At 39.1% G+C, this 20249-nt stretch overlaps 2 pseudogenes; both read left to right on the forward strand.

The window, feature by feature from the left end:
- Positions 1-331: 331 nt before the first annotated feature.
- On the forward strand, positions 332-11315 carry LOC119802971 (annotated as a pseudogene).
- A 5925-nt stretch (positions 11316-17240) lies between these two features.
- On the forward strand, positions 17241-19586 carry LOC119802972 (annotated as a pseudogene).
- The last annotated feature ends 663 nt before the right edge of the window (positions 19587-20249 follow it).

Genomic DNA, 20249 nt, shown 5'->3' on the forward strand with positions numbered 1-20249 from the left:
GGAAACCTAGTCTAAAGAACCTCATTGGGAATTTGTCTTAAGGGATTAGACAGTCAGGGAAAGGTGAATCATGGCAAAGAAAGGAGGGAAATAGAAATGACTTGACCAAGGAATGTTAAGCAAGGCCTTGTGAAGGGAACCAGAGTCAACATTCTCTCTCTACCTTCAGATGTGCATGGATGTTTATGATGCTCAATACAATACTTCACCAGAGTCTTCCAATTTGGAAAGTGGCAAACACTGAAAATGAAGGTAAGGGGTATTGAGCTTAAGCAGCTGGTGATGGTAGCAGCAGCAGTGGAGTCGGCGGCGGGTCCAGGCCCATGAAGCGATGACAGAGGCGGGACAGTTTTACCCAGCTCCTGACTTCTGAGACAGGGAAGCTGAGGACATGGTAGGAGTGTTTGACATAGACATGGACCAGCCAGAGAACGCAGGCCCTGAGGATGAGCTGGAGGAGGGGAGTCAGCTAAACGAAAGCATGGATCATGGGGGAGTTGGACCATATGAACTTGGCATGAAACATCATGAGAAATTTGAAATCTCAGAAACTAGCATGAAGAGAGGGCCAGAAATAAATCAGACTAGAATGTTTTGAGCTACGTTGGGTACTTGGTAAAGGGGGCTATGGAAATGTTTTTCAAGTACGAAAAGTAACAGGAGCAAATACTGGGAAGATAATTGCCATGAAGGTGCTTAAAAAGGCAATGATAGTAAGAAATACTAAAGATACAGCTCATACAAAAGCAGAGTGGAATATTCTGGAGGAAGTAAAACATTCCTTCACTGTAGATTTAATTTATGCCTTTCAGACTGGTGGAAAACTCTACCCCATCCTTGAGTATCTCAGTGAAGGAAAACTATTTAGGCAGATAGAAAGAGAGGGAATATTCATGGAAGACACAGCTTGCTTTTACTTGGCTGAATTCTCCATGGCTTTGGGGCATTTACATCAAAAGGGGATCATCTACAGAGACCTGAAGCTGGAGAATATCATGCTTAATCACCAAGTGAAGGGGAAGCCCAGCCAATCACCTTGTTTGTAAGGCATGTCCCCCTTAGGCTAATATTTACTTATAAAATCTTGCTGGCCTGCGGCCCGCCTGCTCTTTATTTTCCTGCGCTCCTCACTGGAACCTTGGATTTATTTCCTTTCTGATTCTGACTTTTTTGGCCACGTGGATCCAGGTGCACCCCGCCACCTACTGACAGGCAACGGTCATTACAGGTAAAATTTCTTTTGATTAAAAAAATGTCTGACCATATCACCATTGAAGGCTTCTGCAGCCTATTTAACTATACTATGGTAGAGATATTGCAGGATACATATGATATTCCCATAATTTGGATATTTATAGGGCTTGCAATTTTTCTCGTATTTGGTTTCTTCCTTACATGGTTTGATAATAGAGAAATGATAAAGTCCTTACAGGATGAAACCAGGATTCTTAGGGCAGAGGGTGAATGCTTAAGGGCAGAGGTTGAAAACTTAAGAAAGGGCACAACTGTTTTGAGTGACAACTTTAAGTCGGTTGAGGTATTTGCAAAACAATTCAGACTGACACCAACCTTCTTAAGACAGAGTTTGAAGTTCTCAAGGAAGGGAATAGGTCTTTGTCTGATATGACTCTGTCAACTGAGCAAAATTTAGAAAAGGTACAGTCTGATATTAAGGAGAGATTCATTGCTGTGGAGGAGGGAACAGCTGATTTGGATCATAAACTTCAGTCCTGTCTGTAGGAACTGAAACATTATCAGAGAGAATTAAAACTTCTGAATGTGACAGTCAGACTTTGTCTAAAGGATATGACAGATTGGCTGACAGATTGTCAATACAAGAAGGCACAATTCATGCCATGAAAATTCTATCCAAGGATGAAATATTGTCTCTACTGGACAAACTTCATATTTTGGAATCCGCCATGAAGGCCTTGAAGCATAATTCTGGACAGGAGATCCAGGCCTTATAGAAGGCAATGGTAAGCAGACTTGAAAAGATTGAGGACATTATAGACTCTGATGAACAGGAGCAAACGGTAGAAAGGCGAAATTTAACTCCGTCAATGAGTAAAACTCTCCGGGATAATTCCCATAAAGTTCTACCTGCCTTTCCAATAATAACATCAGAAAAGGTGACTGGTTCCAAAAACCCTAGGGTCATCAAGGAATATATGTGGGAACCCGTCTGTATGAATGAGCTCAAAGAAATTAAACAAGCCGTTATGAATTTTGGGCTACATTCATACTTTGTTAGAGAGATGCTCAAAACTTGGTCTATAAGCAACAAGTCCATGCCCCACGATTGGGTACTATTGGTATCAGCTGTTCTAGAGAGTAATTCACAATTAAATTGGAAATGCATGTTCAAACAAGAGGCTAGACTTTTAGAACAGCAGGAAAGAGCGAAGGGAATTGAGATTTCCCTAGATCAAATTCTAGGTGAAGGACTTTTCTCTGATCCTGTAGAACAAGCTAATTATGATGAACACACCTTATCCATATGTACTACAGCAGACTTAAAGGCTTGGGACAGGTTTCAAGACCCAGGAAGGAGAATGGAATCATATATCAGAGTTAAACAGGGTCAGAGAGAACCCTTTAGTGATTTTTTACAAAGATTAACTAAAGCTGTACAAATAGGGATATCTGACCCAGAAGCAAGACGTATAATAATTGAGTATTTGGCTTATGAAAATGCCAATGTGGAGTGCAAAAGGATCCTGTGGCCTTTAAAGATCAGATCAGCGCCCTTGGACGAATCAGTCTTGCATACAATGAATGTTGAATCATTTGTCTATGGCACTGAAGCATGGGTAGAAAAAGCAATTTCTAATGCAAAAGGGAGGCATCAAGTTACCAAATGTTTTAATTGTGGCAAAATGGGACATATAAAAAGGAATTGCAGACAATGGATTTCCAGAAATAATTAATAATAATAATAATAATAATGCCTCTTCTAGAAATAACAAATGTAGGAGGACTTAGCCTTCAGGTTTATGTAGAAGATGTGGAAAAGGCAGACACTGGACGAATGAGTGTAGGTCAACACTCATTGCCATTGGGAAATGCAATGAGGGGCCTCTCGCAGGTCTCCATGGTGAATGTGGTCCAGTCATTTCTGGTTACTGCAGAGAATATGCCTTGTCAGGAAATTTAGAAAGCCCCATACCTGCTGTTAAAAGCAAAAACAGCCTGAAAGATGAGTTATGTGTATTTTGGCAGACTTCTATAAATGAACAAAGACCAAAATTAAGAGTGTGTGTAAATGGCATTTTTATTACTGGCCTACTGGACACAGGTGCAGATGTAAGTTTCATTACTCCAGAATCTTGGCATCTGTATTGGCCTCTTCAGGATGTAAATGTTCAGTTCTTGGGAATTGGAACACAATCTCGAGTAAGGCAGAGCATAAGATGGGTTGAATGCATAGGGGCAGAAGGACAAATAGGAAAATTAAGGCCATATGTAGCCAATATTGCAGTGAATTTATGGGGCTGTGGCCTATTGCAGCAATGGAATACCCAAATTAACATTCCTGTTGCTTCTAGAGCCTATATTACTGAAGAAAATATTAAAAGATATTACAGAAGGCAGAAACCAGCCATTTGGGCTGTACAAGAATGCAAAGCAATTGATGGCCCTTCAGAGATACCAACAGCCCTGCCTCTAAAATGGTTGACTGAGAAACTAATATGGAAAAAGCAATGGCATTTAGCTGAGGAAAAGTTGCAGGCTTTAGAACAACTGGTACAAGAGCAATTAGATGCTCGACATATAGAAGAACCTACCAGCCCTTGGAATTCTCCTGTGTTTGTGGTTAAGAAAAATATCTGGTAAATGGAGAATGGTGACAGATCTCAGGGCTATCAACAAGGTTATTCAACCTATGGGGTCGCTGCAATCTGGAATTCCTCTGCCCTCTTTATTACCAAAAGGATGGCCTCTCATAGTTATTGATTTAAAGAATTGTTTCTTCACTATACCTTTAACAAAAAAAAGACAGAGAAAAGTTTGCCTTCACAGTGCCTACTTATAATAACTCTCAACCTACAAGGAGATACCAGTGGACCATCCTCCCATGGGGCATGTTGAACAGTCCCTCCCTGTGACAATACTTTGTAAATCAACCATTGCAAATGATAAGCAAGCAATGTCCCAAGTCTATAATTTATCATTACATGGATGATATTCTGTTATCTGATTCAAACATGGATACCTTAGAAAGACTGTTTGAAGAAGTAAAAATACTAAATGGGAATTGCAAATTGCTCCTGAAAAATTCAGAGAGGAATTCTGTTAATTATCTAGGTTATAAAATAGGTTTGCAAAAAATTAAGACACAAAAGGCACAAATTAGGAGAGATCGGCTACAGACTCTCAATGACTTTCAAAGGTTGTTAGGAGACATTTCCAGCTTACGACTGGCTGTTGGGATAACACCTGATATGATAATTCATTTAAATAAACCTTGGATGGTGAAAAAGACTCAAACAGTCCCAAGAGAATTAACAGCTGAAGCAGAAAAAGAACTGAGAATGATTGAGGAGAAATTACAAGAGACACATGTGGACAGGGTGAATCCAGAGCTCAGTTGTGTTCTCGTCATATTGCCTTCCAAAATTTCTCTTACAGGAATTTTAATGCAGAGAGATGATATTATCTTAGAATGGATCTTTTTACTACATAAACCAAGTAAGAAAATAAAAACTTATGTGGAAAAAGTCTCTGAATTAATTATAAAAGGCAAATTGAGAGTTTGTCAACTAGCAGGCATAGACCCAGCAGAAATTATAGTGCCTTTCACTGCTGATGAACTAAAAAAGTTGTGGGAAAATAATGAACCATGGCAAAGAGCTTGTGCTAATTTTTTTGGGAGAAATCAATAACAACTATTCAAAAAGCAAGAGGCTTAACTTTATAAAGAGAACTTCTTGAATTCTTCCACGAATCATCCATGATGCTCCGATAACCAGAGCCCATACATTTTATACTGATGCTAATAAATCAGGGAAGGCAGGTTACAAATCAGAAGATTTGAATAAGGTGGAAAGTCCTTATGATTCTGTCCAGAAGGCAGAATTATATGCCATTCTTATGGTGGTAAGGGATTTTAAAGAACCTCTTAATATATTTACTGACTCACAATATGCAGAAAAAGTTATCTTACATATTGAAACTGCTGAATTTATACCTGATGATACAGAACTAACCTCAATGTTTATCCAGGTACAAGACGTGATCAGGAAAAGGCTTTTCCCTATGTAGATAACACACATCCGATCCCATACGGGTCTGTCAGGTCCTCTAGCACAAGGTAATGCAGAAATTGATCAATTGTTGATTGGTAGTGTGCTGCAGGCCTCTGAATTTCATTAAAAAACATCGTGTCAATAACAAAGGCTTGAAGAAAGAGTTTTCTATTACATGGCAACAAGCTAAGGAGATTGTAAAGAAATGCCCTACTTGCTCGTTCTATAACGAAACACAACTGCCTGCAGGGGCTAATCCAAAGGGAACTCAAAGGAATGAAATCTGGCAGATGGATGTGTTTCACTTTGCAGAATTTGGCAAATTAAAATATGTACACCATACCATTGACACTTATTCAGGTTTTCAATGGGCAACTGCTTTAAGCTCAGAAAAAGCTGATTCAGTAATCACTCATTTATTAGAAGTTATGGCTATCATGGGTATGCCTACACAAATAAAGACGGATAATGGTCCAGCTTATGTCTCTAGGAAAATGAAACGGTTTTTTGCTTATTACAATATTAACCATGTTACAGGTATACCATACAATCCTACAGGTCAAGCAGTCATAGAAAGATCAAATAGAACTATAAAGGATATGTTAAACAAACAGAAAGGGGTGGAAAATACCCCTAGAAATAGGTTACATAATGCTTTATTAATCTTGAATTTTCTCAACGCTAATAAGAAGGGGACAACAGCTGCAGAAAGACATTGGATAATGAAAAAGTCTGCTGAATTAAATCAACCAATTTATTTCAAGGATGTGCTGACCTCGCAATGGAAGCCAAGAGATGTGTTGCGTTGGGGAAGCGGTTTTGCTCTTGTCTCCACAGGAGAGGAAAAATTGTGGATACCATCAAAATTAATAAAGGTTCGGTCTGAAGAGGAGAAGACCCTTGGAGAAAAAATAATCCATTCACATGGATGATGATCATACTGATGGTAAGAAAAACATATAGGTTTGGGGCAGGGTTCTTTTCTTATCTCCACAGGAAGCCACTCATCTTCAAAGAATTTAAGGGACCCTGGATATTTAAATACTGATGGATGGACTCTAGTTACAACCCAATATGGATCAACATGGAACCCAAACAGGTTTAGTAAGTATAAACCATTTTTACATATATATATATATATATATATATATATATATATATATATATATGCATTACTGTGCTTTTATTTATATGTATGTACAGCTGGTTTTGGAGTTGGACTATGGCTCAGTCCCTCTTCAATTCCAAGCCTGTTGATAAGAGATATCTCAGAGTTTCTGTCTCAGGTCAGGAGCCATGATATGGGACATAATAATAATAATAATAATAATAATAATAATAATAATAATAATAAATAACAACAACAACAATAACAATGATACTTTATAAACTTTCTTTGCCTTTCCTCATATCTGTGTCTGTCTTTATTACACCTTTCAATGAATATATATATATATATATATATATATAGTCTGTATATGTCTTTGTAGATAATGGATAATGTTTTCCTTTTCTGTAACAAACAACAAATTTTCCTTCAGTAATCTTTGAAGTTTCCAGGATGAAGATGGGGCCCCACAACATCAACTTCACCTGGTTACTATGATGTCATGTTTTTAATAGCACTAAAATTAGACCTGTTTTTTGATACCAACTGCACAAGACAGTTTCGAATGGTGCACAATTTTGACAACACTCTGGTCGGACCTCCTCAAAACACTCAGAGGCTAGTTACAATTTTCTTGACCAAATGTTAATCTGGGAATTTTACCATCATTTGCTTTTACAAGACCCCCTGAGAAGAACATCGCCCCCATGTCATCTGGAAACAATCTTAGAGGACGATGCCCCCTCTCCCAACAGAGTTTTCCCTCAGGTTTAGAGAAATCATTTAGTAGTTGGTATAGGGTTGAGGGAATAGGGGAGGTATAATATGGACTCAGGGGTGTTAATTGAAAAAAATGGGGGGATTAACTGGTTTGATGGGATGATTGGTATTTGTGAATTATTGTTTTTAGAAAATTGCATTGGTGTTGATTATTGTATATTGAACATTGTATGTGAGTATGCTTCTACCTCTATTGTATGAGAATATGCTTCTACCTCTATTAAAGCTGAATATTATATATTAAAGCTAGTCTGGTTAATCATAACTGCTGATCAATCATGCCCCTTCACTATATTTTTGTTCTTGTAGCCACTGATAATCACATTCCTCACCCTTCATCAAAGAAACTTGTTTTTACAACAGATGGAAACCAATACAGAAAACCACAAGCAATCAAAATACAGTTGTAGAGGCCAGTCCTAGTAGATACATCTGTAAGGCAACCCATGCACCTAAGTCTCTGGTATCACTGAAGAACAGGTGAGGTGTGTAGCAGAAAGTTATTAAGAGCAAGAGTTTCTAGAAGTGTGTGAGATCGTGTCTCTGCATAATATAAAAAACTATACCCATACAGTCTTGCCAACCTGATTGATTAAACATGAACTGAACAAAGACAGCAAAAATAAATATGCCAGACTAGATGGAGATAAGATGGGGATAAGCCATGACCTTATACAACAAACTACAGACAATTAAGGAATGCTGAAAGTGGGAGAAATAGTCTTCTCCTAGAAATGGTACACGAACTGCCTACAAAAGTGTAAAGTGTAAAAATAAGAAACATATAGCATTTGTCTGAGTTGGCAAACATCAGTATTTAATGGTGTTTTGCTACTATGTCAAAGGAGATAACAAACAGTAGTAGGTTTCCACCTGGGGAACAAGATCTCCTCCATTATGTATTGTTGCCCTCATTCATAAGACTGTGCATGAATCTCTATTTTGGAATGGCCTCAGATCCAACTGGGGAGCAGTTTTTTACTCACATAACAGTTATACCACTATTGCACCAAAAGGCACATCTTGCCTGAAGTTTGGGACTATATTCCATAGAGTTCATAACTTCTTGAGAAAAATTACTCCTCATGATTCCTTCAGTGCAAGGTTCTTGTTACATGTGAAGAACATGTATACATAATGCAAAGTTCTTGTTCCTTGTGAAAAGCATGTTTACATGTTTGGGGATGTGGTTAATTTTGGTCATTATGTGTCTTCCAAGCAACAAGATCCAGGAGAAGGTGATACTGAGAACTGGTCATAGTTTATGAATGTGTTCAGTAATGAACTGTTTATCTGCCACTATCGAGGTATTTAAAGCTAATGTGAGGTATTAATGCAGCTGCTCTATGATGGTAGACGGAAATGTCAGGGGTAATTATTAAGTGATTTTTGTTTGAGGTCTTATTATAGGCCAGCCTCTTGCTTCCCCAAAGTGAACTCCCAATTTAAACATTGGAGATGAAAACTGATTAAGGAAATTAGTGGAAATGTAATATGAGGCTATTGATATGCTGAGTGAGATTGTTAGTGAGAAGATCAGTATTCAAAAGACATCGAGTTTCAGTCTGGTTAGTGAACTAGTCATTTAAATGTATGAATTGGAAACTAAATGCATGTTTCTCAGAATCTAGGAGGAGACAACTGCTCATATATTCATTATACTGGTTAGGAGAAAGGGTTAAAGGTGTGTTCCATAAACTGGTGTCCATGGGGCTCTGTCACTTTGTTAGCCCTGAAGATCAAATACCCAGGTGTCTTGACCAACTACATGGAGGGGTATACATCAATAAGAAATGAGTGAGTCAAATCCAAATGTGGGTTTTTCAGCAAATTTCTGAAATCAGGAAGAGGATGCATTCAAAGGAGGGGAGGAAATGCAAATAGAGTCAAATCATGTAGGAAGCTTCATGTGCAAGCTTTTTCTTGCCTCAGAAAAGATAGTTTTTAATTCATCCACATGGCTAAGGAGTTGCCTGGAAGGTTACTCTAAGGGGAAAGAAGTTGCATAGTTGACTAGAGGTGACAACAGCATCGGTCTGAAGCACCAGTCACATGTTCCTCTAGTCCCACACTGTAACTGGTTAAAGACTTGAAAGAAAACCAAGAGGTCTCTTATCCTCTCTCAGGACCCCTTTGTCTTCTTAGTCCCTGCAGTGCACACACTTTGCCTTTCTTTTCATGGATGTGGTTTTGTTCATGTCCCTTTTATTAAATTCAATGCCCTATAAATTCAGTGCTTGCTTGGTGTTTGTGGCTGTAGCCACAGCCTTGAGCACATATGCATTTAGAGAATGTGAGGCTAAGCATACAATGATGTTGCTGAGATCACAATGTTTAGTGCAGGTTCAATAAAACCTTCATTCTCCAGGATCTATGTTCTGAAATTACCCATTACACAGCTATGAGAAACATTTCCTTTGTTGTGTTCTGAAAAAAAACCTTAATATGCATGTAGAATGTGACTATCAGCCAGAGACTTATACACACTTCCTATTTCCCCTGACATCTGCCTTCTGCTCCTGCAACATAGTGATTCTTAAAATTTAAGTTCTGAGAAATGATCCCAATTCTCAGTCTCTCTTTACAAGGAATGACAGCATTTGATTTGATGCTGAGAAATAAAGGTGTATAGAGGTTTTTGCAAATATTTCCTGGGTCCTGGTCACTGTGTACAGATCACAGATTCCTCTTCCTCAACCAGAATGTTGATGCATTTCAGTCAGATCGGACAAGGGAGATGAGAGAAGTTCTTTCCAGCTGTGTCAAGGCCTACCAACTTCTGATCTCCTGTACATCCCTCTTCATATGTAGAGAAACATACCCCATCATATAATTACTTTAAAACAGAAATATATATGTACTCCCATTTAATTTGCTTTCCTCTATTATTAAGTTAGCTATGGTCGCATTAAAATCATTCCACAAAAGTGACACTACATAAGAAGACATATTCATAGTGGTTAAATATAACAGTAAAAGTTAGCTGTAACTGAGATAGCAAAAATTATTGGAAATGCAACCAGTGTGCAGACTATAGAAAGACATAAACACTTTCATTTTCCATTACTGTCCTGTATATTCTCTCTCATTCTTCTGCCTCCTGACAAAAGTTATCACTGTGCCATGTCTGTAGCTTCTCAGATTGAATTCTCATTTTACCTATGTACAGGCACACATTGACAGTAGTCAGGAAGAGGGCAACTTGGTATTGTGTTTATTGATTTCTTGTTTTACTTTTAATCATGTCTCTTTTTCCTCAATCACATTTAATATCTATCTGTCTGTCTCTGCCCATCTGTGTCTTTTTCTGTCTCTGTTTCTGTCTATATGTTTGTCTGTCTGTCTCTGACTCTTTCTCCATTGTGTATGTGTGTGCGCACATGTGTGTGTGTGTGTGTGTGTGTGTTTTAAGCTGTGAATTTACAGTGTCATAGAAATCCTGCCTAAGAAAAGTATTAATTTTTTTCTTTAGGTATGTGTCAGAAATTCACTATATAGTATGTCTTTTACACTGTCAAGTAGGTATTCATATATTCTAAAGTTTCCTAAAGAACTCACAGCCCCTCACAATAAGCATTGTCCTTAAATAGAATGTAAACCCACACTATGTGAGGTTATAGTGTTGAGACAGACTTGTGAGCCCAGTAGATTTCATTGAGCACTGGTTCAAATAGTTACTATCTGAACCATATTCTTAGGTTATCCTTTAGGCTACAGTATAGATCTTCCCAGTATAAACTTTTTATCTACTCAGTACAAAGTTTCAGGACAATGAGTTCTGCTTATTCTTAACTCCAATAAATTAGGGCTTACTACACACTACATAGCCAAAGATTTTAATACTTTTAGTAAAGACAGTTCCTTTGGACACCTAAACTGATTATATGTTAGGGGGCACTGAGTCCCAAAGCTTTAAGAATTTTCAGACCCTTGTGATTGATTCAAAGCATAAGGGTATAGGCAGAGGCTGCTCATTCATTTCCCAGCTGCCCAGACCCGAAATATGCACACAGAAACAATATCAATAAAAAAAAGTTTGGCCTATTAGGTTAGGATTGTTTTTAACTAACTCATACATCTTAAATTAATGCATTTTTCTGTTGCCACAGGTTGTGGCATACTGGGTAATGTTCTGTCCCACATCTGTATCCTTCAGTGGCTATATGGCATCTCCTTGACTCAGCCTTCTTTTTCTCTTCTGTCAGCTTGGAATTTCCACCTTGCTCTATTCTGTGCTGCCATAGACCCAAAGCAGATTATTTATTAACCAATGGTAATAAAAAATATTAAGAGTGTACAGATTGAAATCCCACATCATCTCCTCTTTTCTGTCTAGATAAAAAGGAAGTTTTTAAACTTTAAAACTAACAAGATTGCATACAATAAAACAGTTATCAAGCAAGAGTTATAGTTACAATATTCAGTCCATTTACAATTGGCAAATTAAGGAAAGTACTCTATAATCTATCCTATCTTTGTGAGTCTATAGTTTTATATCTAATCTATGCTTATAAGGAAACCTATAACTATAAATATCTATTCTTCAACTCCATCAAAGACCACAGAAAGATATATTAGCTAAGTAAACAAAAAGTGCATTGTAAGCAACATAAAACTCTGAAATTGACAGAGACATTTTGCTGCCTGGTCAGTCACCCACCCAAAGTTCTTTGTAACATAGGGGTATTATTCATCTTTAGTCTACAGGCTCATAGATTCTGGCAGACTTTTCCATGATGCAGGAAACTTCAAAGACAGTTCAGCCTCTATTGACAATTTGTCAGTCACTTTCTTCTGTATCCTGCAGAATGTCTGGTAGGCTCTTTCATGAAGCAGGAGCCCTGAAGGACTATTTTACCTTAATTGGGCAACTTTAGCAGGTAACTTTCTGTGGGTCCTGCATGTCCAGTTTATGCACCATACCATCAATCAGTCCAGGCAAGAGCAATTTCTTGCCCAAATAGTTAACAAAATCCATAAGGAGCATCTTCAATGCCCATCATCCTCTTCAAGTAGATTGGTACTGCCATGAGCAGATGAGTCTCACTATCATGAAAAATCCTATATTCTTAAAACATTTTAAATGCCATATTCTGTTAGTCACATGGTTGTGGCTTACTGGGTAAAGTTCTGTCCAATGTCTGTCTCTTTCAGTAGTTACTTGGTATCTCCCTGACTCTACCTTCTTTTTCTCATCTATATGCTTAGAATTCCAACTCTTCTCTATTCTTCACTGCCATAGACCCAAACCAGCTCCTTTTTTTAAGCAATGCTAATAAGACATATTCACAGAATGCAGTGGGGAATCCTGGTCCAACTTTTAGAGTTTTGTATAAGACTATTAGCTGGGTCATTGTTGTGTTACTCAAGGATGGAGGGTATGTGATAGAGATACTCCCTTGACCAATAAGCAATAAGACAATTAACAAGTTTATGTGTAGTTGAGTCTCATAACCACAACAATATACACATTCTTTGCAAGGTACCATGAGCCTACTATATGATTGGCAGTGATGTGGGCAGATAGTCAAGGTTGTCCAATGAGTGCATAGGTCTCAGATATTTCTGCAGGCAGCTCTAGCTCTAGGCCTGGTCTATCTTTGGAGCTTATTTTTCTACTAGTGTTAGATCATTTTCTGAAAGCCTTGGCATTGAGTCTGAACAAAATCCTCTGCTCTTCTTGTCTTATGTGCAGCAGGTAAATTCTTACTCCTCCCTCAGTCTGACACACACTATTAGAAGATGAGTATTAAAGAAAGACATTTTCTATTTGCTAATGCTGCTCTAGTGGCTCAACTGTGAACATAGATTTGGAGGTAGTCAAGCAGGGTTTTTATATAACACTGACCTTCACAAAGCAGATCTGGTAGTGGCCTTTGAAACAAAGCCTAGACTTCATTTTCTGTCAGTTTCCCAAGCTTATAGTATCTCCATACACATCATGATGGTCAGAATTAGGAAAAGCATTGCAAGCAACCCCTTCGTTTTTATCTACATCAATGTACCCTGTAATTTAATTATACTACAATGAGAAACTTTGTTTTTTTTTACTCATTTCCTTAGCTTTTGTTAATAGCTGTGCAACTTTATGTGGTTATGAAGAAATAATCATTCATAATCATACTGAACCAAAATATGGCTCTACTTCTCATTTTTATTAACTTCAAATATGCACTGTAAAACCTAGCTTGATAAATGAATACTTAAAGTTTTTAAATTTGTATTTTTTGTACGCTTGTGTACTTTTATTAATGTGACTATATAGATACACTGAATAAAGTTTGGAGGTCAGAAGAATACCCTCAGGAGTTAATTCTCCAGTTATACCTTGTGAAATCCAGAGGTAAAGCTCTGGTAGTTAGTCTGGATGCAAGATTTTCTGAGCCAGCCCATGAATAAATATTGTGAAGAATATCAAGTCAGGGAAAAAAATGTTGTGCTAATAATATTCAATTGAGCCAAACAAGGGCAAAAAAGATTGGAATGCAAAAGATCAAAATACTGAATAAGGATGAGAATGTAGCTCATTATTCATGACAACTGTGGACAACACCCATAAGTATGAACATAAATGAGTGAATTGTCCCTAACATATAAGAGCTGTGTATTTTTCAATAATAATCTACTTATGTAAATATGCATTGTCTAAAATGGAAACTAAATACAGAGACTTGTGGTACATTAAATATGAAGACCAATAGAGTTATCTAAGAGACTTCTAAAACATACAAGATATTTCTCTTGGTTTCCCTCCCATAGGCACAAAGTAAGGCCCTATTGATGAGGAAATAATGCAATTCAGACACAGAGTTAAGTGGTCCCTGAGTTGGAACTGGATTGAATGCCTCCTCCCTGAGAACAATTTTTACAGAACAAGAAGGATCCATACAAACTTTTGAAGGAGAGGAACAACCAATAGTCCTATTAAGATATAAACCACAATAATGTCCAGCATGCCATGATAACCAAAAGCATAAACAGTGGTACAGATACCTATGAGATAACTAAAATCTCTCTAATTATACTTAAAAGATGGAAAATACACAGAGTCTCAATTCTGTATATTATTTCATTATCTTTGAATTGTATGACTGCTGAGGAAGAAGCAACAGCTACTAAAAGACATTTGATTATAAATGTTGATGGATTATTCCAACATACATATTTTGAAAATGCATTGACTTCAAAATTTAAGTCAAAAGTTATATTACTTTGGACAAGAGGTTTTGCTTTTGTTTCCACAGGAAATAAAAAGTTGTAGAGTCATTCTGGCTAAGAAAATATCAGGTTTGATCAAGGAAGTCCCTATAAGATTATCAGTACCCCTAATCAGCAAGAAGTAGCCTGGAAAACTATCCCCACATTCCCCCCAAAAATGGATTATGCATGTTTTTCTTTGTTTAGAGTGTTGGTTACAAGTTGTATGGATAATGGTCAAGAAGAAAGCTGAAGAAAGGAGATAAGATTCAGAGTTCTTGTTCTGAAAAATGGGCAAATTTCTGTGGAACAATGGTCTTAAACCCTATAAAGATTTGTCTCTTATACTTGTTAAATAAAATGATGATTTGCCAGTAGTCAGGCAAGAAGTATAGGTGGGGTGATCAGAACAGGAGAATTCTGAAGAGGAAAGGCTGAGTTTGCAGCCATCATCCAGACACAGAAAAAGCAAGCTGAGAATGCCTCACTGATAAAAGGTACCAAACCACGTGGTTAACACAGATACAAATTATGAGCTACTTTAAGATGTAAGAGTTAATAAGAAGGCTGAGCTAATAGGCCAATTAGTTTATAATTAATGTAGACTTCTATGAGTTTCATTGGGATTGAATGGCTACAGGACTTGGTGGGACATATATCTCTGTCAACATATAAGTTTGTTGTGAGATTGTGTCTCTAGGTAATATCAAAAGCTATACCCATACATTATCACCAACGTTATTGTCTAAGCATGAGCTGAACAAAGATAAACTAAATATCTTTATATTTAAAGATATTTTTTTGTGGATAAGATCACAAAGCCTTGAACCTACACAACAAACTATAGACAATTAAGGAATGTTGAATGTGGGAGAAATAGTCTTTCTCTAGAAAGAGCAAACCAACTCCCTACAGAAGTGTCAAGTGTGAAAGCAAATAACATATATACTGGCACATTATTTATAGGAATATATGTGTATGTATGTATATAACAAAAGATACTGATAAAACAGACTATTAAGGTGACACAAAGCAAGGAGGGAGGATGAGATGATTTGGAGGGAGGAAAGGGAAGGGAAATTATGAAAATCTCAAAATACAAAAAGAACCCATAAATGTAAAGACCTAAAACTGTTGTCACCAGATGCCTGTTTGAAAATCAAGCCATTATAGCTTAAAATTAAGTGATGGATAAATATATATCATTCTACATAAAAAGTATGTTTTGCATGATTTTTTAATATGAATCATAATATTCAAGGCAGAGCAGTAAACCAGACAAGGAACAATGGATCATGAAACTGACAGTCACATATAGAACATGATTACTCAAATGCTAAGAGAAAGGAGTCCTGGTCATTTGCTGTAGTATGGGTAATTTAATGTACATTGTGCTATGCCATATAAGATGAATGTAAGGAGAAACATATCATATAATTACATTTACAAGTAGACTGCATATTCAAGAGTCAATATATAGAGAATGACAATATGATAATACAACACTTTTGATGAATAAGGTATATGAAAGGAATAGCACTGGTCAATAACATTAAGTAATATAATTACAGGATGAAATAAAATTCATTGTATAGTTCATTTTCTGTTGCTGTGATGAGACACCATGAAAAAGGTTATTACAACTTTCAAAAGGAAATATAATTTGGGGACTCATAATCCCCAAGGACAAGCCCAGAGCACAAGTACAAGCAGGAGCATGCAAACTCACAATGAATAAGCAAATTTGGCCAAAACAACCTGTCAGTAGACCAAAAACATAGTAACTAATAATGCGTGCTCCTCTCCAAGCACAAAATGTGAGCATTGACCACCAGTTTTAAAAGGACCGACCAAAAATGTTCCTGAAGCAGCTTAGTTTCCCTAACCCCATAAAACGTACAACCTTTTTACAATAAAGAGCTTCTGTATTGGAATCTCATGGAGTCTGTGTCATTGCCTTCACAGGAAATGTGCCCCCAGGAAATGGGGATCACACAACAGGCAGCAACAACAAGCCTGCAACAACCGGCAACCAACGTGGATGAACCTTTACATTTTTCTGACTTTTTGTGTCCTCTTTATACTCTTTGGGACATATTTCTTTTTTGCTTATTCTCCCAGCTGCTGTCCCAATTCTGAGTCTCCACCAGCATCTTCAGCTTGCCCCCTTCAGCTGTTTTTGGTGAGTTGATCCCTATTTTGTTTTCTAAGCCCTTGGTGAGTTGGAGCTTTCTTTCCTGTCCCTACATTTTACTTTATTTTTCCCTGTTTTCCTCTCCATTGTGATTTGTTTGTCCTTGTACCTCCACATAAGGGATGACCACCAAGGAGGTAGAACCAATAAAGGACCCTCCAACAGGTCCTATTCACCCAGAGACACCATGTAAGCATATGGCCATAGCCTAACAAACCAAGGAAGCTTCTCACTATAAACGGCATACTCTGTCTGCTAACACTATTTTTCCTTTCCCTTCCATCCTTGTCCTTATGCAGACTCCTCACAGTCTAAGAGTAACTGATGACTTTAGCCTGGAACCACTCTCCAGGATTGTGTGAAGGTGGCTCTCTTGCTTTATGGGGAGTCCTAACCATTCTTCTGAGTGTGGACTATTGGATTTCCTCTCCTAGTCTATCTTCTCAACTAATCCAGTTACATGACCAGCTATTAAAGGCCATTAGGACATTGGCCAGTCTCAATTCACAGAAAGGCATTGACTCTTTGACTGTAGTTGAATCCCCTTTCCCTTCCTGGGTTGGAAAGTTCTCTTTAGACAGTGGCTACTTCCACTAGCTTGACCTTTGATCTGAATGCATGGTCTGAGATGAAGTTGTTGCCTCTCACCCTGTATCTTCTGACTGCTTTCTTCTTTTCTGTCTCTCATCACAGGGTCCTTCTGGGGCCTATCATGAATAGTACCCTTTCCCCAGAGGGTGGGGCCTTTCCTTCTCTACCAGCACTGCCATCCCTTCCTCCCCTAAGTTGGCAAGAGTTCAGTGAGTCCCATGAAAGGGGCATGCTGCCCTGGATCTTACCCACCATTTTTAACTCTACCTGGCCTGCCAGCCACAATGTGCAGAACCTGGAGCAGAAGCTGCCTTTTCTGACCATTTTGCTGAGCTATTCTTGCAGCACTTAGAAGCCTCTGCCCAGTTGAGCCATGGTGTGGAGATTGCACCACCACATGACTTGTCCTTTGACAGCTACAGGGTGTGTGAGCCCCTAGCTGTGTTGGACCCATCTCTATCTTCTGAGGACCTCACTGGTCCTCTTCTTTCCTCAGTATCTTTGTTTTCTACAATATCCTCAAAGCTGAGGCTCAAGAAATGCTTTTTTCTTGGGTCACTCAGTCAGAGATTCTGTATAAGGCATCCTGCAGTGGTGAGAGGCTTTGACACTTCTTCCCCAGATGGGCCTCTGGAGAGCATATCAGGTTCTCCAAGCCTAGGTGGAAAGAGCAGCTCCAACTCCTCTGGTAGTGTTGGGACTGTTGGCTAGTGATGGCACATCACCTGGGGAGAGATGGACTTTGAGGCTGAAATTGAGTCATGGAGAGTGAACCTTTAAATATGGGGCAGGAATGGTACAGAGAGAAGAATTTCTTGGTTTTATGGGTTGTCCCTGACCCAGCAGGAGTTGGTCTTGGAGGAGGGGCAGCTGGGTTGACCTCAGGGGGAGTAGGACAGCCTCAGTGGGAGAAGTGTCATCTATGGCTCTGAAGTGAGGAAGAAGGAGGAGGAGAAAGTTGCTTGGAGTTCTTCATACCATCCAAGGTACCCCAAGCCTGAGTCAGCATTCCCTGTTCACTGATATGCACACAGACACTGCCCTAGAGATGCCTGTCATGGAGAATTCATTTGTGGTTAAGATAGAAGGCCCTTCAGAGTATACTCTGGAGACAACTGATGGGCTTCATGTGAAGGCCTTGGTGTCTGACATACAGCAGTGCCTAAGCCCAGGACTCTGCTGTGATATCAGCCCTCATCCCATGACCCTTCCTCTGGCCTTGGGGACCTCTTTTATCACAAAGGATAACACAGACATCCTGGAGTTGTCCTACCTGAATCATAGAGGATAAGCCCAGCTAGTATCTACTGCTGAGACCCAGTGAAAGTAATGACCACCTGTCGCAGGTGGCTTATGGGGATCTTTTTGACCAGTTATCAGCATCCTTCTCTTCTAGTTCTGCCTCCATTGCTGCCTCCTGATGGAGGACTCTCATTGGTTAATAAAGAAACTGCCTTACCTTTTTGATAGGGCAGGATTTAGATAGGTGGAGTAGACAGAACAGAATGCTGGGAAGAAGGAAAGTTAGTCAGATGCCATGCCTCTCCTCTCTGGGACAGTCACCATGGAGCCAGCCACCAGGTTATACATGCTGAATCTTTCCAGGTAAGCCACCACCTTGTGGTGCTACACACATTACTAAATATGGGTTAAAGCAAGATATGAGAATTAGTCAATAAGAGGCTGAAACTAATGAGCCAGGCAGTGTTTAAATGAATACAGTTTGTGTGTTGTTATTTCGGGTGTAAAGCTAGCCGTGCGGGAGCCGAGCAGGACAAAAAGCAGACCTGCCCGCCTCCTCACTACAGCCTCCCACTCTCATTCAACAGAACTGCTTCCTCTGGGATTTCCCCCTTGCATTCCCATTCAGCAGGGGCCCCTGGAGGGGAAAATTCATTCTTTCTCTACACCTTCTCCTCCCCTGAATACTCTAGAAGCAGACACAGGGCCATTTCTGTTCTGGGGAAGTCAGAGGGTGCTGAGGGGGATTAGGCCCTACAGGATATCCTTGGTTCCATGGCATGCTCTCTCATCTCAAGGCTGCCGAGTGATGGAAGGAGGCACTAACTCCCATGGTATCTTACTGGTATTTCACAGTGAGAAAAGATATAGTGAATATGTCCTCACTTTCAACTTCCAGGGCAAGGCCAAACAGCTGTGTGTGTCATTGAATGATGAGGGTCAGTGCTAGGTCAAACTTCAGTGTTTCCAGTCCATTTTAGATGTACTTGACCACTTCCAGGTGCATCCCAACCCTATAGAGTCTGGAGGCTCCAGTGATGTTGTCCTTGTCAGCTGTGTGCCTTCCCAGTGGCAGCAGGGCCAGGAGCAGTTTGGGAGTCATGAAGGGGTGTGCAAGGGTAATCAATACTACCCTAATTCTCCTTATTTTGAGAAACCACTTAGAAAATGGACCATGCAGCTTCAAACCCATTATGATTGGTACTCTGTTAAAGGCTGTTCTTGATCCCTCAGTTTTCCTGCAGTAATGTTCAGTCTATGATAATACAATGGAAACCCAAGCCCATACAAATTTAAAATTTGGACTTCCTGTCACACTTGACAAGCTTACTGGCCATGGTCAATATATTGACCCTGTCTCACAATCCGTGACAGGCCTACATGCCTATTTCCAACAAGTGCCCAACCTAGCCTTCAATGCCCTCAAACTTTGTATGCCCCAGGACAATGTAGGCTATTTCTGCATTCTTGTCCAGCAGGATGCGGAACCATTTCCTGAGTCTTTGACCTGTGTCACCATGACGTAGCTCACATTAGAAATGAAAATATTCATAAGTGAGTCTTGGCCACCTGTGATATTGAAACACAGAAGATGTCCATTTACATACACCCTTATGGCTTCCATCAGTGCCTTGGTAAATGCCAAACTTGGCAAAGATGATAATTTCACCCTGTCAGACTGTACTTGCTGAAGATGTTGAAAGTCTGGCCACTTATGTAGGGATTTCCCAGGGCTTATCCAAAGACCTAATGCCCTAAATGGAGAGGGATATCATTGGGCATGAGACTGTAGAAGCTCCCAGTGGGTCCTTATATGAATGATAGACTGGACAATGGCTTCACACTCCTGGTGCATGAAGGTAAGTGGTGTGCCTTGGTGCACAATGGT

Source organism: Arvicola amphibius, chromosome 12, assembly GCF_903992535.2.
Source record: "Arvicola amphibius chromosome 12, mArvAmp1.2, whole genome shotgun sequence".
In the NCBI taxonomy this organism is placed as follows: Eukaryota; Metazoa; Chordata; class Mammalia; order Rodentia; family Cricetidae; genus Arvicola; species Arvicola amphibius.